This window comes from Nicotiana tabacum, chromosome 10, assembly GCF_000715075.1.
Source record: "Nicotiana tabacum cultivar K326 chromosome 10, ASM71507v2, whole genome shotgun sequence".
Lineage (NCBI taxonomy): Eukaryota > Viridiplantae > Streptophyta > Magnoliopsida > Solanales > Solanaceae > Nicotiana > Nicotiana tabacum.
This window is the reverse complement of record NC_134089.1, coordinates 140,149,543-140,173,709: the sequence shown is the minus strand read 5'-3', so window position 1 is coordinate 140,173,709 and position 24,167 is coordinate 140,149,543.

Here is a 24,167-nt window from a genome sequence, read left to right as displayed (position 1 = left end):
ACTGCCGGGGGGAGGGGGGGAAGGCTAATCACTACCGTGAAGAACTCGCAAACTCATCATCATCGGTATCATCACCAGCAGCATTTGACATGAAAGAATACTGTTCGTTATCATTGTCGTCCTCGACTGGTATCTTCCTATTCAACTACCACCATTTGAAGATAGCCTTGAGGCATCTCCACATCTTTATCATAAATTTGCCCTTATTCTTATTCTTCACCTTCTCCTAAGTCTGATTGAAGATCTGCATGTGCCTTGGCCAAGTTGCCATAGGCTGTCTCGAGTATGCCAACAAATGTTGTTATTTTCTCCTGAGACTCTGCCTGCTTTTTCTGTGCATCTAAGTAGGTCTTCATGCCTTCCCTGATGAAGTATGCAAGTATAGACTGGGAGGATGAGGGCTGACTAGGGAGTTGTGACACTAAATCGCGAATGGATGCAAGCTGGGAGTTTAGCATCCCAAATGGTCCCTCAGGCACAGTTACCTGTGAGGATGACTCTGGTCCGGCAACAATAGTGGTGACTTTCCTCTTCTTGCTCTTTACTGCACTACACTCGTCCATTACTCTCAATAGATGAAAGGGTTTGTCAGCGGGTAACCAACAATCGGTGCTATGCACCTCAACCTCTGCCCACCTGCACAACTCTGTAATCAGCAAAGGAAACATCAACCTTGCATTGTCGCCTAGCAAATACTCTCTCAGCTCCCGCAGGATATAATGACCAACATTCACAGGAATGGCGTCAAGAAGGTATGCAATGATCAAGGCTCTAGTGTATGATACATCTGAGACATTTACACGGGGTGATACCACTGTGAGCACGTAATTTTTGCCTTATATGAATTACTCCCACAAATTCAAAACAAAACAATTTTTTTTTCATTGTTAGCAATTTTGTGAGTTTTGTGGCATTTTTCGTTAGTTTTTTTGCATTTGTGTGTGAGTGTTTATTTTATTTAATTAATGAAAAATACAAAAATACGCTGCATTTGCATTTAGGATTTGACTTTGCATTTTCAAGAATTGATTATTAATTAATTAGTTGTTCTAAAAATGAAAAATCAAAAATAGTTTATGTTGTACTTTTTAAATATTGGTAGTTTTCCCTTTTAATTTAGATCTCAATTAATTATGGTAATTATTTAGGCTTAATTAGTATTTTTTGATTAGTTAATATTATTTAATTTAGGATTTTAGTTTCAATTTTTTTAAAAAAAAAAGAAGAAGAAAACAAATGGAAATTAGGAAAAATGAAAGAAAGAAAAAGAGAAAAGAAAGAGGAGTAAAATCTGTTGGGCCATCTCTCAATTTTACCCAGGCCCAAGCAAAATCCACCCTCATTACCCACCCAAACCGGCCCAGACCTGTCTCCCCTACCCGACCCGACCTAGATTAACCAAAACGACGCCGTTTCATGCTAGGATTAATCACAACTGTTGGATTTCAATCATCCAACGGCTCTAATTAATTTCCTATTTTAATATACCCAAAAATTACCTCAGACCTCCTACCCCAAATCAAATTCACAGACCCCACCATCCGTAAATTGTCTCCGCCTTACTCCGCCCACCGGAAATCGCCTTGTGGCGGTTCCGGTGGCTCTATCACCTCCAAATTGATACCATAGAATCCCCATGACTCCCTCTGTCACGACCCAAACCCTGCTCCGGTCGTGATGACGCCTCTCGTGAAGACAAGGTCTGCCAACAAACCCATATCGTCTTTTCAAAAATAGTTAAACATTAATAAATAGTTTAAATATGATTTAATGATATAATTAACGGAGGCACAACCCGACACAGCCCTAACCGGGGTGTCAATAGTCACAAGCATCTACTAGGGTATAAATACAACTAAAAGCCTGGAGTGTACAAATACAGACTAATGAAATGAGGAGAGAGAAAAGCAGTGCTGCGAACGCCGACAGCTACCTTGCTAAACCTTGATGACTCTACCTCCGATCAGCCAAAACATACCTGAATCTGTACACAAGGTGCAGGGAGTAATGTGAGTACTCCGACTCAGTGAGTAATAATAATAAATAAAGACTGAAGGCAAGAAATCACGCAAAAACACAAAGTATTCCATACTGAAGCAGAAAAATTACTTTAAACAGAAAAGCAACGAGAAATCAAGAGAAAATCCCTTTTTTTTTCCAACAAGTAAAGCAAGTAGTTTACAAGGGAGTAACAAAAATGATAGAAATATAAACAACCCCTCGGGCAAAACATGTACAACAAACTGCCCCTCGGGCATAATATCAACAGAACTAGCCCCTCGGGCTCAATATCAGAACAGTGCCAGCCCCTCGGGCTCAATATCAGAATAGTAACAGCCCCTCGGGCTCAATATCAGAATAGTATCATCCCCTCGGGCTACCTCACAATCACTCATATCAGCCCCTCGAGCATAGTATCAATCACTCAAAACAACGGGTACTCGCGCTCACTATGGGTGTGCAGACCCCGGAGGGGCCCCTTACGGCCCAAGCGCTATATCAAGCTACCTCGTGGCATCATCACTCATCATATCCTCACATCACTCAAGCCACCGCGTGGCATATAAAGTATCTCAGGCCCTCGGCCTCATATCACTCGGCCTCACATCACTCAAGCCATCGCGTGGCATAAATAGTAACTCAGGCCCTCGGCCTCATATCACTCAGCATATCCTCACATATGGCCCTCGGCCTCACTCAGTCCGAAAATCATCACAAGCCCTTTGGGCATTAGTAAAACAGTAGTTTTCAGCCCAAAATATCATTTAGAAATATCATTTGAGTTTCAAATCTATATAAAAGTGGCTGAGTTTGTAAAACAATAATCATCAATAGGACTGAGTTTAAATATAATTCAAAACAGTGAGGAAATAGTGATAAAAATCCCCGAAGGGTTCAAATAATTGGCACGAAGCCCAAATATGGCAATCAGCCCAAATCATGATGATAACAAATCAGTTTCAATCAAATATGTAGTAAAATCATCAATACGGGATGGACCAAGTCACAATCCCCAGTAGTAAAGGACCCCGCGCTCATCATCCAGCACGTGTCTCACCTCAATATAGAACTACAATGTGCAATCCGGGGTTTCAAACCCTCAGGACATCATTTACAATCATTACTCACCTCGAAACGGCTAATTCTCTAGCTCGCGATGCCTTTGCCCCTCGAATTGACCTCTGAATGCCTTAAATCTAGCCATAATTATTCGATTCAGTTAATAAAAATTATAGGAATTAATTCCATATGGAATTGTACATTTTCCATCAAAAATTCAAAATTACACTCAAAATTCGCTCGTGGGGCCCACATCTCGGAACCCGGCAAAATTAACAATATATGAAACCCCATCCAACCACGAGTCCAACCATACAAATTTTACCAAAATCCGACAACAATTCGGTCTCCAAATCTAGAATTTTCGTTTTTGAAAGGTTTACAATTTTCTCCAATTTCTTCCATTTGATTCACTAATTCATGATGAAAATAATGAAATCATTAAATATAATCACTTTTGGATATATAACACTTACCCCAATCCATATGGTGAAAATCGCTTCGAAAATCGCTTCAATCCGAGCTCCATAGCTCAAAAAATGAGAAAATGCTCGGACTGCCCGAATTATACACTATCCAGAAATTATTCACTGGGTACTGTACACGGTACTGTTCATGGGGTACTATACACGGTACTGTTTTGGCAATTTTTCGTAAGTCCGAAATCACTCTGAGACACCTCCGAAACACTCCCTAGCCCTCGGGGCTCCTAACAAAACACATACACTAACTCAACAACATCCTACGAACTTAACCGTGCGATCAAATCGCCAAAATAACGTCATATACCGTGAATTAAGCTTTAAAATCCAAGAATTTTTTCAAATTTCATAAAACATCAAATTTTCCATTTTGAGTCTGAAACACGTCAAACGACGTCCGTTTTCAACCAAACTTTACAGAAAGTGCCTAAACTATATATAAGACCTGTACCGAGTGCCGGAACCAAAATACGGGCCCGATATCAACACTTTCTAATCAAATTTCATTTCCATTTTCCTTAAATATTTTCAGCAAATAATTTTACTTAAAAATTCATTTCTCGGGCCTAGGACCTCGAAATTCAATGATTCTTGTTCCTATGAGTCACAAATAATGATATGAACATAGTCCTTCAATCGAAACTCAATTCGACGCTCGTTTGCTTAGTGCGATACCCATTTTACTCGTTAAACAATTAACATATGATTCAGGTGAAAAACTCAATCGCGACTTGATGAAATTAGACCAAAATTTCCAGATCTCTCCTATAATTCATTATCAAAATTCCGGAAATCTCGAAATCAAATTTTGATCTCTAGAACTAAAAATGGACCTTTAGATCATTACATGCTTATGCTCAAAACGGTAAAATATTCCAAAAAATCTTCCAAAACTTATCCGAGCCTCATTGGACCCCGACCAAACATGCAAAAATAATTCATAACATCATTCAAACCTGTTCCAATCATCAAAATACCTCAAACAACATCAAATTACCCAAAACTCATCGAATTCAAGCCTAAGTTTCCAAAAACTTCCGAAATACACTTTCGATCAAAAACCCGACCAAATGATGTCTGAATAACCTGAAATTTTGCACACACATCAAAAATGACATAAGAAAGCTACAACAACTCTCGGAATTCCATTCCGACCCTCGGATCAAAATCTCACATATCAACCGGAATTTGCCAAAATACTAACTTTGCCAATTCGAGCCAAATCCTTCCACAGACTTCCAAATGCATTCCGATCGCGCTCCTAAGTCATAAATCACCTAAAGGAGCTAACCAATCATAAAAATTCCGATCCGAGATCATATACAAACAAGTCAACTCTTGGTCAAACCTTTCAAATTCAAAGCTTTCAACTGAGACTGTTCCTTCAAATTCATTCCGATTTTTCCTGAAAACCAAAACCAACGATCTACATCAGTCATAATACGTTACACGGGGCAAGTCATGCCCGGGAACTGGCGATCAAAGTGCGAAAGTTCAAAACGACCGGTCGGGTCGTTACATCCTCCCTCACTTAAACACACGTTCGTCCTCGAACGTACTCAGAGTTGTTCTAAAAGCCAACCAATAGCTGAATAACTTTATCATGCATAACCCGGGGGTGATCCCACGTCACCCTATCTCATATAGGTGTGATGACACATAGAAGCTGAAATTACACAACCCAATCTAGCCCATGAATCATAGAACAACATTTTCACTTCTGCAACTATCAATACGATCAAAACCCCACACTTATACACTAAATAGGCCCGAACCAGCTGTAATAGCCCATGCCTGCAACATCAGGTGCAATTATATGATATACCACATAACTCAAACACTCGTAGCGATAACTTCTATTCACAGCAGCTGCACATAACAACCAATTACCGATAGAAAACCTCTTATCAACTAAAGTCTCATTCCAACACTTCCATATACTACCAATGATAAATGAAACACGCAATAAACCATAACCATTTCTCAGATCAACCATTTATAAGGCCACTTCTCCTTTGGCAAGGACCGTAGCAAATTTCTGAGCCGAACCTAGATATTTATCCTCCTGACATGCTGAAATCGAATCTGTTTGTATTCATTAAGGATCCCAACGATCTCCTCTAATCCAACACACTACTCTGGTGACATGACACACCCGTACAGGCCTAAAACACCACTTGCATAGTACGCACACCAATAAGCAACGGTCCGAACATACTCAAATTATGAAAATGACTCAATTGAAAGAGCTGTACCTCAAGCTCACCAGTACCGCCACAACACAAGGCTGAGAACCCGTCTCGCATTGTAGGAACATAACACACAAATCTAACCCGCAAGGTCATACCTCCACACAACTTCGCTGTGATGCGCGATCCTATCCAACACTGTTCCACATGAAACACCTCAAGTCATTATGCTCGAAATCGACAACCACGCATAATTTGATGTCTGGAACCAAAGCAATTATTACACCCACGGTGAAACAAATAACATACACCACGCACACCCGATAGGACATAACCAATACGCCGTTCACCGAGCAACACCAAATTACTCTTCCCGCTCGACTTCCACTATGAAACACTAATAGAACTGCACCATATGTTCCTATAACCAACAAATCATAACGCCTCACAACACAGAAAGGTAACTCATAGGTCTCCCCAGATTACTAATAAGCTCAATAACAGACGAATCAACACACACCTCACCATTGGCAACTCGAAGTCAACCAAGCTGTCGTGATACAGAACACACATTTATATAGGTCTACCAATGGGCCATACATCAAGTCTAGTCACACACAATAGATAAATAATCCTCTGAAGGTTCAAAACGACTGAATCATAGCACATACTACCCTTTGACCAACCTTAGCTAATTTCTCACAGTCCACAACCACAATACCTATGATGTATTATTAATTCAACCACATTTCCCTCTTTCTGAAGTGCATACCGTTATCAAGACACACCATTTAGTAATATCATTTACCTAGTCATCTGAAACTGCCTGTGTTGTCTAAGAATTTATGACCTTCCTTTCAAAACTGAATTGTGACCTTACATATGCCAATCCCCGGCCTACACAACATACCACATACAACCTGCCATCCTATGATAAATATGAGAACTTTAAAATTCCCTTTCCGAGCCACAATCAACTACATATTCACTAGTCACAAACCTTCCATTGGTCCCATCTAGAAGGAAAATCACTATACATCCCATGTCCATTGAGAATATACATTCCCAAACTGCAGTAAAACCATCAAGAACTCTCCGAGTTCCCTTTGCACAAATTAGATATGTTAGGACTGAATCCTTCTAACTCGATCAAGCTAAGAAAGTCATCAAAACCTAAGTGAATCGCCGCAAAATACCTGAAAGAACTTATTACCTCAAACACACGCACAGAATTAATCATACCCTTACCATACCGATTCGGTCTACTATCAAACTATTCCATCTATCTAAATTTCCTTCTGATTCATTTTCAATTGATATTATCTCTTGCTGTTGCACCACAATTCCTCAACCCAGGCTCACCAGACGAGACCCAAGCGCAAGACCACATTGTCTAAGACCCATAAGCCGCTGAATACTCTCTCAAATATTCCCAGAAACACCACATTCCAGAATACTTTACTCTGAAGAACTTCCTGCGAATCTAAATCAGCTACCTTTACTTTCCTGATACTGATACATAGAATCCCATAATTAACATAAAAATACCACAAGTCTTGACCTCTTCCAATGAAAACACAGTCTCTAACCACATACACAACCTTAAGATACCCGATTGTTCCTTGTAGAATCTTGAACACATTAGAACCATTCTCGAAATCATTCACTCTTATTCAAACTGCAACTTACCTGACCTAACAAATAGAACCACCCATGCCTCATTGGCACTCCGATACCGCAAAATAAAATCCTCATCCCAATACAACCAAGCAACTTCCTGCTCTATGCACCGAGCATTCTTTACCAGCAACATTCTAGACATTCCGTGATTTTTTTTACACTATGAAGCATAATATAACCTTTGTCAAAATTTTCCTTTACTCGAGCCAGCCTCGGTCTCAATTTCAGCAAGCCATAACTTATTCACCAGCACGCCTCAAACTTGAACCAACATAGCACCCAACCGTGCAATCGCCTAATCAATAGCAGACTCCCCCACTTGGCTCGAAGCCATAGATAAACACACACTCAATAACTTATAACGATTATACTCTATTGATGCCATGATACCATAGTGAGATTAAACTCAAATCTTTTATACGCTTGTGAAAACATAGATCATCTAGAATTTTAACTCTTATGTAAGTCACGCATTCCACTCTCGCAACAGTTACACCCACTCTCTAAGCAACCCAATTTAAATTGCAACATATATCCTTCACTCACAAATGAGATCTTCTAACAGACACATAAGGATCGTACCACCTTAGAACATTTCGCAGGAGGCCACCCACCTGCTTTGCCACTAAATAACATTTATGTATACCTTCCACCGTCATAAACTGTATGCAGTCACTTAGTCTTCCTGATTCTGAACTCATACCGCAACATGAAATTTACTTCACTCACAACTGGGAAACATAAAAAGATCCTTTACACGCCCATAACTCAGGGCTATACCTCGAATCAAGATAGGATTCAAGCACCTAATAGTTCTTTTATCCTCTAGCAGACCTTCTCGTCACTTTGAAATCATGTAGATACATCTCGCAGTACCAACATACTCATCACATAGTTATCCAGCCATCACTTCCACTAATAGGGACAATACCGAACATACACGTTCAAAAATACTTGCTCATACAATCAGCACCTCGGTGCTCAAGCCATAGGCAAAAATACGGCCTCAAGTCCTTCAGACTGGCCCAACATCAACTTACAGAGATCACATCTCGCCCCTCGATCGGGGAATCACAAGCCATCAAGGCATATCTGATACTAAGCGCTCATGCGCGCATGCAAAAACGTGGAAGGAATTTCAAGAATTACTTTTCAAGTTGAATCAAGGACGCACGATAAGAATTCAAAATGCATTTTTCCTAAAGGTTCTACAGCCTCTCGAGGATAAATACAGACGTCTCCATACCGATCTACGAGACTCTACTAAACCTGCTCATGACTCGTGAGACCTATGTAACCTAGGCTCTGATACTAACTTGTCACGACTCAAACCCCGCTCTGGTCGTGATGGCGCCTCTCGTGAAGACAAGGCCAGCCAATAAACCCATATCGCCTTTTCAAAAATAGTTAAACATTAATAAACATCTTAAATATGATTTAATGATATAATTAACGGAAGCACAACCCGATACAGCCCTAACCGGGGTGTCATAAGTCACGAGCATCTACTAGGGTATAAATACAACTGAAAGCCTGGAGTGTACAAATACAGACTAATGAAATGAGGGGAGAGAAAAGCAATGCTGCGAACACCGGCAGCTACCTTGCTAAACCCTGATGACTCTGCCTCCGATTAGCCAAAACATACCTGAATCTGCACACAAGGTGCAGGGAGTAATGTGAGTACTCCGACTTAGTGAGTAATAATAATAAATAAAGACTGAAGGCAAGAAATCACGCAAAAACAGAAAGTATTCCATTCTGAAGCAGAAAAATTACTTTAAACAAAAAAGCAGTGAGAAATCAAGTGAAAATCCCTTTTTTTCCAACAAGTAAAGCAAATAGTTTACAAGTGAGTAGCAAAAATGATAGAAATGTAAACAGCCCCTCGGGCAAAACATGTACAACAAACTGCCCCTCGGGCATAATATCAACAGAACCAGCCCCTTGGGCTCAATATCACAACAGTGCCAGCCCATCGGGCTCAATATCAGAACAATAACAACCCCTCGGGTTCAATATCAGAATAGTATCAGCCCCTCGGGATACCTCACAATCACTCATATCAGCCCCTCGGGCATAGTATCAATCACTCAAAACAATGGGTACCCACGCTCACTGTGGGTGTGCAGATTCCGGAGGGGCCCCTTACAGCCCAAGCGCTATATCAAACCACCTCGTGGCATCATCACTCAGCATATCCTTACATCAGTCAAGCCACCCCGTGGCATATAAAGTATCTCAGGCCCTCGACCTCATATCACTCGGCCTCACATCACTCAAGCCACCGTGTGGCATAAATAGTAACTCAGGCCCTCGGCCTCATATCACTCAGCATATCCTCACATATGGCCCTCAGCCTCACTCAGTCCGAAAATTATCACAAGCCCCTTGGGCATTTGTAAAACAGTAGTTCTCAACCCAAAATATCATTTAGAAATATCATTTGAGTTTCAAATCTATATAAAAGTGGCTGAGTTTGTAAAACAATAATCATCAACAGGACTAAGTTTAAATATAAGTCAAAACAGTGAGGAAATAGTGATAAAAATCCGCGAAGGGTTCAAATAATTGGCACGAAGCCCAAATACGGCAACCAGCCCAAATCATGATGATAACAAATTAGTTTCAATCAAATATGTAGTAAAATCATCAATACGGGATGGACCAAGTCACAATCCCAGTAGTAAAGGACCCGCGCTCATCATCTAGCGCGTGTCTCACCTCAATATAGTACTACAATGTGCAATCCGGGGTTTCAAACCCTCAGGACATCATTTACAATCATTACTCACCTCGAACCGGCTAATTCTCTAGTTCGCGATGCCTTTGCCCCTCGAATTGACCTCTGAATACCATGAATATAGCCATAATGATTCGATTCAGTTAATAAAAATTATAGGAATTAATTCCATATGGAATTCTACATTTTCCATCAAAAATCCGAAATTACACTCAAAATTTGCCCGTGGGGCCCACATCTCGGAACCTGGAAAAAGTTACAAAATATGAAACCCCATCCAACCACGAGTCCAACCATACAAATTTTACCAAAATTCGACAACAATTCGGTCTCCAAATCTAGAATTTTCTTTTTTGAAAGGTTTACAATTTTCTCCAATTTCTTCCATTTGATTCACTAATTCATGATGAAAATAACCATGAAATCGTTAAATATAATCACTTTTGGATATAGAACACTTACCCCAATCCATATGGTGAAAATCGCTTCGGAAATCGCTTTAATCCGAGCTCCATAGATCAAAAAATGAGAAAACTCTCGGACTGCCCAAATTATACACTGTCCAGAAATTTTCGGGGTACTGTTCATACGTTTTTACTGTTCATGGGTATTATACACGGTACTGTTCATGGGGTACTGTTTATGGGGTACTGATCACGGTATTGTTCACTGGGTACTGTTCATGGGGTACTGTACACGGTACTGTTTCTGCAATTTTCTGCAATTTTTCCTATGTCCGAAATCACTCCGAGACACCTCCGAAACACTCCCGAGCCCTCGGGGCTCCTAACCAAACACATACACTAACTCAACAACATCCTACGAACTTAACCGTGCGATCAAATCGCCAAAATAACGTCATATACCGTGAATTAAGCTTTAAAATCCAAGAATTCTTTCAAATTTCATAAAACATCAAATTTTCCATTTTGAGTCCGAAACACGTCAAACGACGTCCATTTTCAACCAAACTTTACAGAAAGTGCCTAAACTATATATAAGACCTGTACCTAGTGCCAGAACCAAAATACGGGCCCGATATCATCACTTTCTAATGAAATTTCATTTCCATTTTCCTTAAATATTTTCAGAAAACAATTTTACTCAAAAACTCATTTCTCGGGCATGGGACCTCGGAATTCAATGATTCTTGTTCATATGAGTCACAAATAATGATATGAACATAGTCCTTCAATCGAAACTCAATTCGGAGCTCGTTTACTTAGTGCGATACCCATTTTGCTCGTTAAACAATTAACATATGATTCAGGTGAAAAACCCAATCGCGACTTGATGAAATTAGACCAAAATTTCCAGATCACTCCTATAATTCATTATCAAAATTCCGGAAGTCTCAAAATCAAATTTTGATCTCTAGAACTAAAAATAGACTTTTAGATCATTACATGCTTATGGTCAAAACGACAAAATCTTTCAAAAACTCTTCCAAAACTTATCCGAGCCTCATGGGAGCCCGACCAAACATGCCAACATAATTAATAACATCATTCAAACCCGTTCCAATCATCAAAACACCTCAAACAACATCAAATTACCCAAAACTCATCGAATTCAAGCCTAAGTTTTCAAAAACTTCCGAAATACACTTTCAATCAAAAACCCGACCAAATGATGCTCGAATAACCTGAAATTTTGCACACACATCACAAATGACATAACAAAGCTACATCAACTCTCAAAATTCCATTACGACCTCGGATCAAAATCTCACATATCAACCGGAATTCGCCAAAATACTAACTTTGCCAATTCGAGGCAAATCCTTCCACAGACTTCCAAATGCATTCTGATCGCGCTCCTAAGTCATAAATCACCTAATGGAGCTAACCAAATCATAAAAATTCCGATCCGAGATCATATACAAACAAGTCAACTCTTGGTCAAACCTTTCAAATTCAAAGCTTTCAACTGAGACTGTTCCTTCAAATTCATTCCGATTTTTCCTGAAAACCAAAACCAACGATCTACATCAGTCATAATACGTTACACGGGGCAAGTCATGCCCGAGAACTGGCGATCAAAGTGCGAAAGTTCAAAACAACCGGTCAGGTCGTTACACCCTCATACCAAATCCATAACGAGATTCCCTCCAATCTTTCTAGAAATTGTCGAATCTTAAATCTAAGTTCAAACCCTAAAAATTCAAAAATCAATTTCCATTGAAACTAATGACATGCATCGATCCAGGCCTCTGACCTTTCATGATTAGAAGGCTGATTCATCACAAAACTGATGTTGTTCATTTGTTCTTTACAAAGAACAAGTGATTAGCATCAGTTTCGTGTGAGTCGTGATATCAAGGGTGAATTCAAGTCTATCTGGTGAGTTCCCTTTCGTTTTTCTGTTTCACCTTTTATTCTTCTTCTTTTCTTCTTGTTTTCTTTCTTCAGCATTCTTCTAAATTATTTCCATTCACAAGTCTGTTTCTTTCATCTGCATTAATCTTATTTCAATAGCATTTTCTAAATTTATAATCATATAACAAAGGTCTAGGTTTAATTGAATTGGTCGAGGCTTATTCAAATATGCTTTGGAAGTCATTAGTTCCATTTAGAGTCTTATAGCAGATTAATTCAATGAATTAATATGATTCAGTTGTTAGATGTTTTCTTAATTTTGAAGTGCATTTGCATTAGCTCATTTGTTTCCTGTTTATACGAATTCAGAGTTTAGGAGTGATAAATAACAGAAGCTTTGAGGATAATTTGGGTAGTCTAGCCTAAGGAAACCTGTCAATAATTGAATTAAGAAGCTTCTAATAAGTGGTAGGGTTTAAGAATACGCTACTGATTAATTTAAAGAACTAAGTTAAGTGGAGTTAACTAAAAATTTTTGAAAGGGAATTTGTGAATCCAAGGGGGCATTTTATACTGCCTATATAAATATCAGAATTGAAAGAAGGAAGGGGGGAGAAACGGACAGAATATAGAGTCCAAAGAAAAAGAACAGAGAGAATATAGAAGTTTAAGAAGGCATCCATAGAAAAGAGATTGAGATTTTTTTAGAGATAAAATCCAGAAAATACCAAAACAGTTGAAATTCTATTGTTTTATCAAACTTTTCAGTGATCTTGAAGTTCTGAATTACCAAAGCAAGTTCTGATTCATTTAGTGTTAATATAGATTGAATTTGGTTCTCTTTTAAGCATTGGTTGGAAGTTTGCTTGGTTGTTATTCATTCGAATTGTTTTCTAGGCTGTTTAACTCCATTCCTGGGTTTGGATTTGGTTCCTTGGCTGATTTTGGGTGCTGAATTCTGCTGTTTGCTACTGGGTTGCTAACTTCCTTTTGTTTTCTTTCATTTCACTCTCCAGGTATATGTTCCTAGATTCACATCACCTAAAGCATGATATTGAAATGAAATGAAATGAAATATGAAGTTCCAAATGTTGGTTTCTGCCTGTTCAAATCAAGTAGTTTAATTTTAGTTTTTTTAAGAGTTAATTAATGTGATGTATGCTCAACATGGGAGCTATTAGTCGACTTGCATTTGTTGGAGTTAGTATAACCCTACAGTAATTTTACTTGCTTCTGAAATTCTTGTGGATATAGCTGGTTTTGAACTGCTGAGATAGGGAACTTGGTAAAATGTTGAACATTAGCTAAGTTTTGTGTTTAAGCCATGTTAGCTAAGTGTATGGTAGTATGAAACTGTCAAGGAACTGTAGCAGTATACTTCTTCAAACATCTGAGATTTAGTTTTAATTCTGATTGAAATAATTGCTCTTGTTTGTATGTAATTTTATATGAGAACAGCTATTGTGATAACGATAAGTTAGAGATAAAATTGATATAGTCCATTATGTTTAAAGTATTGTGGTACTTCATTAATTGCAGATTTGGCTGTCATGAGAGGTTCAGTTGTGTATTCATGGTAGATGTAGTATCAATTTGCCTATCAAATCAATTTATAGACTAGTCTTCTTTCTTAACAATAAATTGCCAATTTTAGTGTAGGAGTATAATTATCCCATTTCTTATAACAAAGTGATATCAACATTATTACAAGGTCAGAATGATAATAATTTGGTAGTTGTAAATAGTTTTCACAAGTTTGGACAATAATTGGTTTGATTTGTCCGTTTAAAACCCAACCGTCACAAGCGAATTAACAAGATAGTTAGGACTTAATGTGTAGAAATTATGTGGAAGGCAGTTTTGGTTCATGCAATGAGCTCATCTGGATTGAAGTGATGACTACTTAATTGTGTAAATATCTCGGTGCATTGTATGTGATTAAAATTGTGAAGTAGATAAATAGGCAAATGCCAGATGTGTACATAGTATGAACTGATTTTACGAGTATTGATTTCGGCACTTTAAAAGAGGATATACAAAGTTGAGTTTGCACTGGGTGATGGTTATTTCGTAAAACCAATGTTATTCATATTAACCAAAGTTCCTCCAAACTTTACACGTAAACCATTTTGCAACTTTTAAACACATACAATTGGTCTCAAGCATAGGAAAAGAACAAACAACTTATGAATATGGTAAGCAAGCTATAGGCACATAATTAAATCACGGGTATGGTTTCCGTGGTGCAGTTGTGATATTTAATTTCAAATTAGTTTTGAATATGCATATCCATAGTTCACTTAGTTGGAGGCTTTTTCGTTTAATAAAATTGAGGTGTTCCATGCCAAATGAAATCTTAAAATGCATGGCCTTCATTTAATTAATTTTAATCCTTAGAAATCGAGGCGTGCCATTTTAGTCGAATTTTTTATGGCCCTCGCAAACTTGAAAATGCGTAGTTGCTTTAGACATGCTATTTTAAAAAATTACCTTCCTAAACTCGGGTGTTCATTTCATGTGGCCCAAATATCTCGGATTGCGGATGCATTTCATCTGGCGTGGTCCAAAGACGTGTTTTAGATGACGTTGAAATCTTCCTTAAAATAATTAAAAGCGGTTTTAAAGTTAAAATGTACATAGTTTTAAAAGTGTTTTAAAATCAGATAAATAGACCAAATATAACAGTTGAGTGACCGTGCTAGAACCAGAAAACTCGGGAATGCCTAAGACCTTCTCCCAGGTTAACAGAATTCCTTACCCAGATTTCTGGTTCGCGGACTGTAATACAGAGTCAAATTTTTCCTCGATTTGGGATTTGAACCGGTGACTTCGGACACCATAAATTATTCCAAGTGGCAACTCTGATTCTTAGATAAATAATCCCGTTTCGATTGTCACTTTAAGTTGGAAAGAAACTCCCTTATATCCTTTCCGGGGTAAGTAAAAAGGAGGTGTGACAATACCCCATTGCAGAGGATGTAGAGCCATATTTAGCTTCAGTTGTGAAGTCGATCGACTTTAAACCCCTTCTCTTGTTGGCCTATTTTGCTCTCATGCTTGGGGGATAGAGTTTAGACACAAGCCCTTCTGCATTGTTGCAATGATCTTTGTCTAGCACTGGCTCGAGTGGATGGTCAGGAATCCCGAGTATGGCATTAATCTGCTTAGTCCCAAACCTCACTATCTTTCCCCTTATGGGAAGTTGTCGGTCGACGAAGTTTGTACGCTTAAGATTCACGTAAAATTCATGAACCCACTCCCCATTGGCTTTTCATGGAGTAGGAATGAAGCATGACCATCCAGAGGTTTGTAGACAACCATAGAAGTCTGGGAGCAACTTGGCAAATTTATCCTCAACGATCCCTTTTTCAAGCGCAATCTTCTTTGTGATAAGATTGTCATAAAACCGGCGATGACAATTAGCAGACTTGAAGCGTGAATTATCAAATTTTTCCTTAGCCTTCTCCTTAATTCCATGACTAAGCAGAACATTTTCGTTCATTTTCGGGTTCATTTTAGCTTAAAGTACCTTCTAAAAATCAAAACAATGTTAATCGAGCAGTAGAATCATGTTAACAACCTTAAAACAATGCAATTAGTCCAAAGAATCCAGTTGAACGGGCCCGGGAAGCTCAAGTTGCAAAGCAAATGGAATTGTAAAAGCTGCTCAGTTTCCACACCTGCAGAAAGAACATCGCAGGTGCGGTCCCGCTTATGCGGTATTTGCCTATCTCCTTAGAGTTCGCACCTACGGAACAGTCAACGTAGGTGGGAGGCCGCATCTGTGGCACTTTTTTGCCGCTTTTGCGGTGTTCATCCAAGGATTCAATCGCCCAGAAAGTTTCGACTATTTTCACTTATAACATAATTTTTAGCATCTAATTTATACTCAAGACTTCTAAATTTAGTGCACTACATGAACCTATGATTCTATTAAACCTGATTTTGTGGTACTTAGCTAGAAATTTTCTTTTAGCCAATCTATCAAACATATGACAAGCAGAGATGATGATATGCTTTTTCATTTTAATATGGTACTCAAACCTCCCAACAATTTGATTCATCAGTAGCAACACACACACAGACACTCTCAACCATTTTCCCTCACTTCTAAAACTAACAGTGATTAAAAAAAATTGAAAACATGATTGTAGAATAGATGAGATGAAGAAGAAGAAAAAGAAAAAGAAAAGAGAAGTACAAGAGAGGAGTAGATGAGAGATACCTGTGTTGTCTTGTGTGAGAGCAGTAGATATCAAGCGCAATGGAGGATTTGAGTATGTGAGAGATGGGGGAGTTTGGGTTTTGGGGAAAAAGCTCAGAGCGTACTTGATGAAATGAGGGCTTAATTCATTAAACTTGATGATTTTTTGCACCTGCAGTCAGAGAAGTGCTTCTGCGCAGCTGCTTCTTCGAGAATTGCATCGCACCTGCGAAAGTTGCGCATCTGCGCCTAGAAAACTCACTTCTGCAGAAGCACACCTGCGTGACTTGTCCGTAGGTGCGGTTACACCAGGGTTCAGCAGGCCAATTCTGGGCAGCTACTGCTTTGGGTTGTTCTAACATCCCAAACTCTTTAATTCAACTCCAAAAAATCTGAAACTTTGCAGATTAGTCAAAAATAACATAATAAACTATTCTAAAAAACAAAATTTCAAAAACGACCAAAAATTTTGAAAACGATGGGTTGCCTCCCACCAAGAGACACATTTAACGTCGTGGCACGACAGGGATCAATTTTATCACTTTTCCCGCCAGTTGGACGATTGAATTGGGCACCAAACTTGTAATCAAGCTTGTGACCATGATTGGTGGGGGTTGGTAAGTAGATGATCAAGACAAGCATTAATTTCTTCATTTTGCACTTCTTGTCTTTCATGTGAGGAATGTTATTTTGCCTTCTTGTTCCCTCAAATTGTAAGATGTATGGCCTTTGTCTTTCCTTCTCGCAATCCCTCATTGACTCTTGTAGTTCAATTCCCATATCACCACACAATTCCAATGTTGAAAAATGCTTGGAATGTGACATCAACCCTCCAAATTGCAATTATTCCCGGATTTTGACATCCTTTTTTTCCCCCAGATTAGAGTCAATTTCAATCATATTTTCAATTACACCGGTTGACTCTAATTCCATATTTTTCTTGGTATCACTAACAAGCATGGAGTCGGTTGGCAGATGTTCAATTCTTGATTCCTCAAAGTAAAGCTCACTTTCTTCCTCAAAGTCGGACTCTTCATGACTTCTTTTCACACTCTCAAGTTGGTGGGCATAGTGAGCCTCAATCAATATTTTTATTTGACCATCCAAAGTGCGGATATCCTCAGCATTTTGAGTCAAGACTTTCTTCAAGTCCTCGAGTGCAAAGTTTTGCTTCTCCTCAGTTTCAAGAATGGCTGCCAACATGAGCATCATTTTCTCATTTTGAGCATTTGAGAGTTCTTCTTGGTTTTGATCAAGTGCCAAGGAAGGATTTTCGGTGTGCACATCTAAGGAAGGTTCTTGGCTATCATTCACTTCCGAAGCTTTTTGGGCCTCTAAAGTTTCTAGCATTTCTCCCATTTGAGAGTGCAACCTTTCAAGCGCCAGGTCATTTTGGAGACTATTTTCCAAATGCTCCTCCAAGGCACTTTGCTCTTTGTTTACCCCTTCATGTAGGCATTCTAACATGAGCTTGAACTCTCCATGTTGACCATGGTCAAATTCTTCCACCTCCATATCCCTATAAATTTCATCACAAAAAGTAGAATCATCATAGCGGGGGCTTGGGGAAGGGAAGGGCAAATAAGCACAATACTCCGAATGACCATTTTGACGACCACACTTATCACAAATACTCTACTCATGGGTTTGAGATTGTGCGCACAATCCGCCCCCGGGAGAATTTAAACAATTTTTCCATGAGTGTGGTCCTCCACAATAAGGACAAGGGTCATCAAAGTATGAACAACTACCATCCAACCAATTTTCATTATATGATGCCATTTTTTATTTTTAAAACTAAGAAAATAAGCAAGAATCAAACAAGAAAGATAAGTACACAAATATTCACAAGTTTGGACCAAAGCACTTACGCTTATATCTCAAACAACCTAAATTACGCTAAATTGTTCCCCAGCAATGGTGCCAATTTTTATGACGGTCAAATCTACTACTAAAAAGTAAATGGACATGGTCGCATGCAATATAATTTACCCAACTATGAGTCTGGATCGAATCCCACAGAGAACAATATGTAGGCGATTAGGAATGTAAGAGAATTATCACTTGTTATGCAATGCCAAACATTTAGAATTGTTTTGAGAAAATATTTATATCTAATTGCAAAAATTTAAACAAATCTAGAAAGTAAGTAAAATGATCAATGTCTACAAGTATGGATACACAGGGAATTAGACTCAAGTAACGATCCAATGTATTTCACGATTTTACAAATATGAGAGAGTTTATGTTAATTAGCCTCGGGTAATAATTCTATATTAGCTTCTTCCAAAGACTAACAAGACTTCCTAATTTAATTATTCCTAAATTAATTAAGAGATTAAGCACACCCGATTATGGCTATAAGTAGTTCAATCCTATCCCTAGGTAGAATCTATAAAATGAGGGCTAAAGCCTCAAGTTCTTGTTAATTAATCTTTTCCAACCCCAAATAATCTTTCCCAAAATTAATTTGAAGTTAATGGGCGAGTCCTAGAGTTACCTAATCCCTTTGGAAACATTAAAGACCAAGAATAATTAAAGAAATAATAACTCACTTCATAAAAAATAAAAATCTTTCAATACATAAGCACAACAAGATATTTAATCCACACTTTAAACATGAATATTTCCATAAACAAGATTCAAGCATTGGAATAAATATTACACACTTAGATATACAATACAAAGCAAGGAAATGAAGAAATGAACATAAATGGTTAAGAAATTCTCAACCAAAAGCTTCAAATCTTCAAGACCAAAGCGTGTGTGCAAGAACCCTAGCTCCAAAACTTATTCTCTCTAGTCTTAAGACAGAAAATTAAGCCAAAGATTTGCCAAAGATCTTCTAGGTCATGTATTTGTGGGTTTGGAGTTGAGAAAATGTGAAATGTCATTCCTGCCCAGGTTTGAAGCCCGTTGACCGCACATGCGGAAGGATCTTAGCAGGTGCGGCTCCGCATATGCGGATCGCATATCGGAGGTGCGAATATTGAAGGGAAACTCTGGCTCTGCAGATGCAGACTTGCAAGCACAGATGTGCAACTGCAGAAGTAGTTCTTGTCTCGTAGATGCGATCCCGGGCAAGGTAGCTCAATTCTGCAGATGTGGACCATTTCCTCGCAGATGCGAGGTCGCTTCTGCGACCAGTCTTCCGTAGATGCGGAATCACTGAAGAGTTTTGCATTGTTTCAACCTTTTTTTGCTCAATTCCACTTCAATTGAATTCAACTCTCTTCGTGGCATAATTTACCTGAAATTCTAACAATACACACTATAAACACACTTATATTATAATTAAAGGACATAAAAACTAAAGAAAAAAGACTAAAATGAGTGGTAAAATCACCACTCATCAATTCTTAAAAGCTCATATATATAAAATATGCAGGAATCATCTATAAGCCTTTAGAGATAAAACTTAACCTGCTGGCAATTTAGACACCTCGCAACATACTCAACTATGTCCTTCATTCGCCGCCACCAATAATGCTTCCTTAGGTCATGATACATCCTTGTAGCACATAGATGAATAGAATACTGAGACTTGTGTGCCTCCTCTAAGATCTTCTCCCTCAAGCCATCAACATTAGGAACATATAGGCGACCCTAGAGTCGCAAAACACCACCCCCACCGATAGTAGCCTTCTTGGAACCACCCTGTAGTACCGTCTCTCTGAGATCTAACAAGTTCATGTCATCAAACTGGCGAGCCTTGATCTTCTCGAATAGTGAAAACTGAGCAATGACACATGCAGGAACTTGGCTGGGCTCTGAAATATCCAACCTCACAAGTTTGTTGGCCAAGGACTGAATGTCCAAAGCTAGTGGCCTCTCCTCTGCTGCAATAAATGCCAAACTACCCATACTCTCTGCCTTTATGCTCAAGGCATCCGCAACCATATCCGCCTTGCCTAGATGGTAATGGATGGTAATATCATAATCCTTCAGTAACTCAAGCCACCTGCGCTACCTCAAATTGAGATCCTTCTACTTGAACAAATGTTGCAAGCTATAATGATCGGTGTAAACCTCACAGGACACACCATAAAGATAATGCCTCCAGATCTTAAGAGCATGAATAATCGCGGCCAACTCCAAATCATGTATAGGTTAATTCTTCTCATGGGGCTTCAGCTGACGTGAAGAATATGCAATAACTCGCCACTCCTGCATCAATATAGAACCCAATACAATGCGTGAAGTATCACAATACATAGTATACATCCCCGAACCGGAAGGCAATATTAGTATTGGTGTCGTAGTCAAAGCTATCTTAAGCCTCTAAAAGCTCGCCTTACAATCATCGGACCAACAGAACGGAGCACCCTTCTGGGTCAATCCAGTCAATTGTGGTACAATAGATGAGAAACCATCCACAAACCGGCGAGAAAAACCTGCTAACCCCAAAAACCTCCTGATCTAGGTCGCCGTAGTAGGATAAGGCCAACTCTGAACTGCCTCAATCTTCTTGGTATCTACCTTAATATCCTCGCCTGATACAACATGCCCAAGAATACCACAGAATCCAACCAGAACTCACACTTGGAGAACTTAGCATAAAGCTTCTGTTCCCGTAAGGTCTGAAGCACCACTCTCAAATGCTGCTCGTGCTCCTCCATGCTGTTCGAGTAGATCAAAATGTCATCAATAAAGACAATGACAAATGAATCAATATATTACCTGATCACCATGTTCATCAAATCTATAAACACCGCCGAGGCATTAGTCAAACCGAAGGACATCACTAGAAACTCATAATGCCATATTTAGTCTGAAAAGCAGTCTTCGGAACATCCGAATCCTGAATGTCAACTGATAATACCCCGACCTCAAGTCGATCTTAGAGAACACCCTGGCACCCTGCAACTGGTCAACTAAATCATCAACACGCGACAATGGGTACTTGTTCTTGATGGTAACTTTGTTCAACTGGCGGTAATCAATTCACATCCGCATGGTCCCATCTTTATTCTTCATAAATAACACTAGTGCACCGCAAGGCGATACACTCAGTCTGACAAACCCTTTTGCTAGCAACTTATCAAGTTGTTCCTTCAAGTCCTTCAGAGCCATACGGTACGGTGGGATAGAGATAGGCTGGGTACCTGGAGCCAAATCAATATAGAAATCGATATCATGATCTGGTGGCATATCTGGAAGATCAAAAGGAAATACATCAAAAAACTCCCAGACTACGGGCACAAAATCAATCGTAGGAATCTCTGTAGTAGTATCTCGAAGATATGCTAAATAAGCCAAACAACCCTTCTCGACCATGTATCGAGCCTTCAGAAAAGAGATAACCCGACTAGATGCACTGATAGACGACCCCTTCCACTCCAATCTAGAAAACTCTGGCATCGCCAAGGTAATAGTCTTGGCATGGCAATCGAGGATGGCGTGATATAAAGATAACCAGTCCATGCCAAAGATGACCTCAAAGTCGATCATATCAGGCAACAGAAGATCAACTCTAGTATTATAACCACAGAACATAATAACACAGGACTGATAGATCCAATCCACAACAACAGAATAGCCCACATGATTGGAAACATAAACAGGAGCACCCAAGGACTCACTGAAAACATCCAGGAAATGAGCAAATAGATGAGACATAGGAATATGTAGACCCTGGATCAAACGGTACTGAAGCATTCTTACCGTAGACATAAATAATACCTATGACCACGACATCTGAGGCCGCTGCATCTGGTCTGGCCGAAAAAGCATAGAACCTAGCTAGAGCACCATCGAACTGGCCTCCAAATAACTATCCTCTACCTCTAGGACGGCCCCTACCCAGATGCCCTCCACCTCTAGGCAGCCAGGCGGCTGGGTGGCTGGTGGAACAGCTGATAATGTAATCATTGGCTGCTGACCCTGCTGCACTGCCTTGCCTCAATGCCTGGGGTAGAACCTTTGCACATGATTGAGATCCCCACACTCGAAACAACCTTTCAATACAATAGATTGCCAACCTGAATACCCACTAGAAGAGCCCTGAATAGCTATCGGGTGGTAAGAACTCCCTGGCATGGCGCTAAAATAGGGTCACACTGGAGCATCCCTGAGGAGGTGGCGATGCTGGATATATGGGCCTGCTAAACTGACCCCTCACGAACTGACCCCTAGCCCCAGCCGGGTCACCTCTGAACTCTCCGGAATATCGAAACCTCTTACCCCTCATAGCCTACTCTCAGCTACACTGACATACACCCTCGATCCTCCGATCTATCTCCACAACTAGCTCATAAGAAGTCCCCATCTTAATCTCTCTGGCCATAGTAGCCTGAATAGCACTGTGCAATCCCACAACAAACCTCTTCACTCTCTCTACATCAGTAGGAAGTATCATAAATTCATGGTGAGACAACTCAGAGAACTTCGCCTCATAGTAGGTCACTAACATCTGACCCTTCTGGAGATGCTCGAACTTAAACCGCAGTCTTCCCCCTAAGAGGGTGGAATGTACCAATCTAGAAAGATATGGGTGAACCTGTCTAGTTTGCCAAGAAGATAGGGCTGCCACCATCTACGGGTCGTGCCCTCCAACTATAAAGTAGCAAAGTCCACCTAATGGGACTCGAATATCCTCATGTTTTGTAGTCTATCCCTACACCAATCAGTGAAGTCTTGGGAATCCTCATGTTGATCACCTCCAAACACAGGATGGTGTAATTCGGTCCATCTACGCAATAGCTTCTGCGGCTCACCAGCCGTAGCTAGTCTGGGATCAGAAATAACCGCTGCCACTGGCTGGGCTCCGCCTACAGATAGTGCGCCCTGGGTCTGATACACAACAACTGAATGTCCTGGAGCTTGAGCAGTAGGTATTGCGCCCCCTTTTTTCCTTCGCGGAGAATGTCCGGGTTTTGACATTCATGGGGTTTAATGACTCATTTCCTTTTGGGAATTAGGTATTTGAAAAGACGCCACCCAACGGATTATGGTGTGTTAGGGCACCTAGAGTGGTTAACTCTTGGGTTGGTTTGCATTAGCAGAGACTAGGGTAAGGGCTCGAAGTAACCTCGAGGGGAAGGTGTTTGGCACCCCTCTTAGTCCACAACTGTGGGTCCCGACCGAACTTATATTTACAAATTAGTCCATATAAACAGTTGAATCAAATGAGTTGCAAGTAAAGCACGTTGGATAGTTCAAGTAGTAAGATAAAGGTTTGAACAAGTTGTAAAAGACCAAAAGTTTTAAATAAAGAGAGGATTCGGTAAAGAGGGGTCCTAGGTTGTTTGTCCTATAGGATCACCCCAAGCAATATCCGGTAAACACTCCTCGATGAGGGGATACACGTGACATTAACGCGTAGTCATCATATCCCATGTCTACCCTTCCCATCCCCTTATTGGTCATGCAAAGCGAGTGTTTGGTCACTAATACCTATTACGTGCTGCTACCCATCCCTTCTTAATGGTCCCGGAGGGAGTTAGGACCTCTACCTATAGGTAGTTCTAGACGTACCCCTAAGGTTTAGAA